This window comes from Brienomyrus brachyistius, chromosome 25 (genome assembly GCF_023856365.1).
Source record: "Brienomyrus brachyistius isolate T26 chromosome 25, BBRACH_0.4, whole genome shotgun sequence".
NCBI lineage: Eukaryota > Metazoa > Chordata > Actinopteri > Osteoglossiformes > Mormyridae > Brienomyrus > Brienomyrus brachyistius.
The window spans coordinates 7850898-7856897 of record NC_064557.1 but is presented as its reverse complement, the minus strand read 5'-3'; positions in this window follow the sequence as shown (position 1 = coordinate 7856897).

Genomic DNA, 6000 nt, shown 5'->3' with positions numbered 1-6000 from the left:
CTTGCCTGTGGGGGGGCCATGCATATGTTTAAAGTCATTATGGACTGCCAGGTGAGTAGGGGAGGGACGTCGAAAAGTTTTTAAGAAGTGAGGGGATGGCGCGGTCATAGAAATGTCATAGTTCTCACTCTAGAAAAGTATCTAGAGAATATCTACACTGATCTGGAGTACATAGGGAATGAGGAACAGATGTATTGAGTGGGTGGGCTCGTCATTCGATGTTACCAAAGACATGCCCCCAAACCTTTCAGTGAAAAAAAGAGCCTATTTCTACGAAAAAGGACTAACCAAATACGATGATCACGCACCAGTTCTGCATCTCGAAATGTTACGTGACTGTGGTAGCAGGCAAAACGTTTTTATTTTATTTTATCGATTGCAAGCGTAGGGTCATGTTTGTTGATCTTTAATTTAGAGTTGCCGTTGGATGGCGGATATTGGACCAGGCCACAGCATTCCGGAAAAGTAAAATGTCTCAGGGTTGCAGGAAAACTTATCCGAAACGAAAAGGTCGCTTCATTTCTGCCAGATGCTGCTTGTCACTTCAAAGTGTGTCTGCTTTGCCGGCCAGAGCGAGGCAAGTTTACTTGTGTTCTTTCCCACTTGTCACCGTTGATACGTATCCAGTCACCTCCGTCCATGTACTTCCTTTGACATGCACATCACAAGATGAAACAAAGCATACACACACATATATATATATATATATATATATATATATATATATATATATATATATATATATATATATATAAATAAGACACAATAACAATGCTTATTGCAAGGTTTTGGGATTTTTTTTTTCTCCCGTATTTTTAGCTCTCAGATGCTTTGCTGATGCCTGACAGTCGACAGCCACTTCATTCTCTGGGGAACGACGCTGTTAACTTCAGATTGCACTTGGGATGGTTTTGTCAAAGTGCCAAGGATGTCTTACATTTGAACTAGGCCAAGGTCATGGTATTAGGCTGATAAATGATTTGCAACAAAGACTGTGGCACTCTAGAATATCGGTCAGAAACATACATAATAAATCACCATCTTGTCATCTAAATAGTACTGTATTCCTTCTACATGTCACTGAATTTTTCCTTGCTGATCTCATGTTTCCTGAAAGTTGGGAGATGGGAGTTTCCATGAAAATGAAACCATTCCAGAAGGTTCTGTGTATACCTGTAGCATGAGTAGATTAGGGGGTGCACCTTCATGACTTCACTGACACCGATTTACGCATTTAGGCGATTTAGGCGTTGTGAGCCAATGTGATCCAAACAGGACCATCACTCCGATAAAAAAGGCACAAATGCTGGAATAGACACGGCAGGTAGGGTTACCCCAGTCCGAGCGTCCGGCTGGTTTTTCAAAAGCTGCTGGTTTGTCTGGGTTTAGCGCAGCAACCTGTACGACCCAGTACATTAGTAAGTGAAGAAAAAGGCACCGATTAAATAAAAGCCCTTTGGTTTTACCGAATGCCAGCCCTAGAGCCATTTGCCCTGCATATTGTGACAATGATTTAACTGTATTTTTAATAATTGAAACATTATTTGCTATATTTGAGGGTAAATTTGCAGGATAAACTTTCAAGGTAAGTTCAAAAAAGATTTGAAAAAATATTGCTAAAGCAAACAGTATTTTTAGGAAGCGGATCTTTCTTAGTGGGCAAACTGACAATGTGATCATGGGTTTTGTACGGACATGGGCGTCTGGGTCAGACTCCGCCCCCACACTGGCCCCATGCCACATCATTTCCAGGCAATATACAGTAACTCCTTCTATTCAACACACCACGCCTCAGCATTTCGAGGCTCGTTGCTCACGACAAAGTTATTTACAACATATTTCTCTGAAAAAGGCAATTTCTTTTCTCTTCTAGTTAATCTGGCTGTTTTACCAGCATAAACACATATGCTGAAGACCAATTACAGTGGTGCACCCCCACATAGGTTATGCATGGCAGCAACGGGAAAGTCTTTAATCAAAAAGAAAGCAATTTGGCTTCCTCTAGCAGATGAATTCCGACCCCGGGTGGCTCTGATAAAATATTCATCTAGCAAAGCCTTTTAAGATTTCTGAAAGTTAAGTATCAATTTAAGGTCCTTAAGATCTACTTTTGGTGCCTTTCAAATCCTCGACTGGTGGGATTCAATAAAAAAAAGGCTGAAAGTAAGAGAAAAGCTAGAGAAGGACATCTAAGCGGAGAGGGGATCGTTCCTCCCACGGCTCAGATATCATGTGCTGCCCCTGTGTTCTGAGTTTCTGTTTGGCAGCAATAAACTGCCACTGGGATGGGATGGCATCTCGCCCCCTGTCCTCTATCCTGTACTTCCTGAGCTGAAAGCCAGCTTTCCAGGACCCTGCACTGAAATATCAGTTAAGAAAGATGGGTGGATGATTACCCAGAATGCTGCTGGACTGACTGATAATTGAAGCACATGGTGTACATCATACATACTGTACATAAACCATATGTTTATAGAATAGGTTATTTACATCAACACTGTAAATACAGTAAAGTTTGGACTTGCCAAGCCGCCTACTAAGGAGAGTGATAGTGTCGCATCACATGACCTGGTCACCTGACCTAAACACGATAGTGATGGTTTTGGAGGAGTTTGACCAGAGATGAAGGAAAAGCAGCCAACGAGTGGTCAGCATATGTGGGGCCTCCTGCAGGACAGCTGGAAAAGCATCTCAGGAGGCCACCTCATGGAACTGGTGTAGGGGAGACAGTGGGATCAGCCAGTCCCTGGGGTGATTGGAGTTAAGGGCCTCGCTCAAGGGCCCAAAGGTGGGATCACTCTGCCGAATCATATGAATAAAATATTGCAATCCACTCAACATAATGTGAGCCATATCAGAGTTCAAAAGAGGACATATTGATGGTATGCGTCTCGCTGGCACATTGGTGTTCAGGACAGCAAATCTTTGTGGTGTATTGAGAGCCACGGTATCCAGGGTAAAGCCGGCATACCACCACAAAGGACGGACCACATCCGACAGGATAACTGTAGACACTGAGGATACTGTCTGACGGGGACGTCTGGATGTTAACCCAAATGCGCACCATGACTCTCTTGTTTCCACCAAAACTTTTCACTGGGAGTTTCAAAGGGTCGATGTTCATGGTCAGGCTGCTACAGCACAAATCTTTTATCACTCATGCCGATGCCAAACGTTGCGTTCAATGCTGCCAGGAGAGTGATGGCGTGGAGAAACCCCAAAGCGGCTTACCACCCAGACTGAATGCATACCCAGAATGCAGCACAGGGCTGGATCAGTAATGGTTTGGGCTGCAATACCATGGCATTCTCTAGGCCCACTACTTGTTCTAGATGGCTGCATCACTGCCTAGGACTACCAAACCATTCTGGAGGACCATGGTCACCCAGTGGTTCAAACATTGTGCCCTGAAATTGGTGCCGTGTATCAGGATGATAATGCACCAATACGTACATCAAGACTAGGTGCACAGCGACCAAATATGAATATTTTTGAGCCACTTTGAGGTGTTTTGGAGAATCGGGTCAGGAAACGCTTTCCTCCACCAGCATCATGTAGTGACCTGGCCACAGTTCTGCAGGAGGAATGGCTCAGGATCCCTCTGGCCACCATGCAGGACCTGCGTGTCTCATTCCCAAGACAAATTGATAGTTTACTGGCTGCAGAAGGAGGCCCTGAACCAAACTAATACATTATTGTGGTCTAAAACCAGGTGTTTCCATTTCATTGCCCAATCCCTGTACATGCTGCATAATTAAGTATTTTATCCTATATTTGATTTTGATTACAGATAAGTATTTTATCCTATATTTGATTGTTGGCCTATGTATATTATTTGTGTCAGAGGCTGATACTAAATTTTGCTTTACTTGTGCAACCTACTTTCACAATGACAAATGTAAATCCTTGATGTTTGATGGATGAACAGATGGATGGATGGATGGATGGATGGATGGATGGGTGGAGTATAAAAACAGAGAGTGATCTGTGATATCCTTAGATGCTTGATTGATTGATGATGGGTGGAATACCAAAGTACAGAGTGATCTGTGGAGAAGGTTAGGGCAAGCTGGACTCCCTTGGGTGTATCTGTGTTTGTGAGGTGGGTGGTCTCTGCATTATGCACACTGCACCCTCTTTTCTGACAGTGCCCAGTGAGATCACTGGATCAATCAATGCAATTTATCGCCTACACATTTTAATCAGGCTAATACCTCTCCAGTAATCATGCACAAGGCTACTGCATGTTACCTGTATCAACCACCACCTCTTTGGAGTGATTTTTGTAACATATAAAGCCATGCCATAAAAATATCAGATGAGAAGATCTTTTAACAGTGTCTTCCCAAGTTTATTCACATATTTATAATGAAATTAACATATCGGACCAAAATATTCCTTCCTTCGAACCCCCTGAGAAACAAGAGTGGATATTTATTTTCCAGAGATGTAGGTTGCTTGAGTTATTTTTAATCAATCTTGGTGGAAAGACCTTATTGTAGATCCTACCACAGTGGTTATTTATGACTGCCATTGTTACCGGAAGGCAAAATTATGCACATAGGACTGAAGGGCAGCTTTTCACAGAAACAGACCATGTGCTACTCATTATATGCTAAGTATCCAATTTGAAACAGTCTTGTTTGGGCAGTCACATTTCCTTACTGTGTTGAAATGAGGCTGATCAAATGCATTAAATCTACCCGTCCAGATTCCACAGCCACTAACCCAGTACGACATGATCAGCGCGGGGTGAATTGTCTGCAATCTAGAGCCCCCAGAGATGTTTATCTGTTCTTGCACATACACATATATAAACACATATACAGGGCCGGGACCAAACCCACAACCCGCTGAGTCACCACACAGTTATGCCTAGAAAAGTCCATACCCATCAAGATAGCCTAAATAAATCATCCGACATTTTGAAACTGGGAACACAACGTTCATTTTTTTTTCATGAACCAAAGACCCTGGTGACCTTTTGGAAAGACTTCTTTTCCGACAAATAAGTAAATAAATAAATATCAACTTCTGGGATCTAGTGACAGGTCACATCTATAAATGGCCATCATGTTCTCTACGAGAAGCTGATGAATCAGAATGCAGCGTCTGGGAGAGACTCGTATCACATCCTTTTGTGCTGCTTAGCGATGCGTCGACGGGATGAAAACGCGGTTTTGGAATTGAAGTGCCTTGAAAGGCACATGTCTTTGGGGCGAGGGAGCGCAAAGATCTGAAATCCGCCCACCAACGTGCCTCGGAGATGAACTCGTTATGTGCCATCGCAGTGCCCGCTGCGGATTAAATAACAGGCTGCCCAGAGCTGGGGGTAAATCACGAAGACATGGAGCCTTGGAGCTTGGCTCCGTCAGTCTGCAGAACATTTCCAGAAGGGGATCGTCCCTTATTAAAGGAGCTTTCAGATGTCTTCAAGAAGGTGTCTGATTTTCTTCATGAAAGTCATAAAACGTGAGCAGAGAAAAATAAATAAATAAGCAACCGTTCTCTGTTTAGGAATCTTTTTTTTTTTTTACGTCTTTTTTGAAGTTTTCCGTATTCATTAACATATGACTATCTGCCTCTTGGTGATCGGAACGAAAAAGCCAGCATAATACAGAAAGCTATGCATCGTATTTCTTGAATTAACACGGGCTTTTTAAGAAACGCAAGGCTACGGTAGCATGTGTCGTAAATAGAATGTATAATTATCGTACCAAACTAGATCCTTTTATGGATTTCTTCCCAGATCTGCTAACCAGGAAGGTTGAAATATGAATCAGACTCAGACACATCATTTCGGCTTGCCTTATGTATGACACTGTAGCAAAAGTGCGACGCTGTTTAGATTGCAATGGTGCTGTGTGACCCTAGGGTGAGAAGATAGCCTTCTCAGGTCTGCAGAGCATACTGGTCTGGTGCCTGCAAGACGGTTCTCCATGCTGACTGTGTGGACAGCCCGGACTCGTAGTCCCTGAACTGGTCGTGGAACACATCACT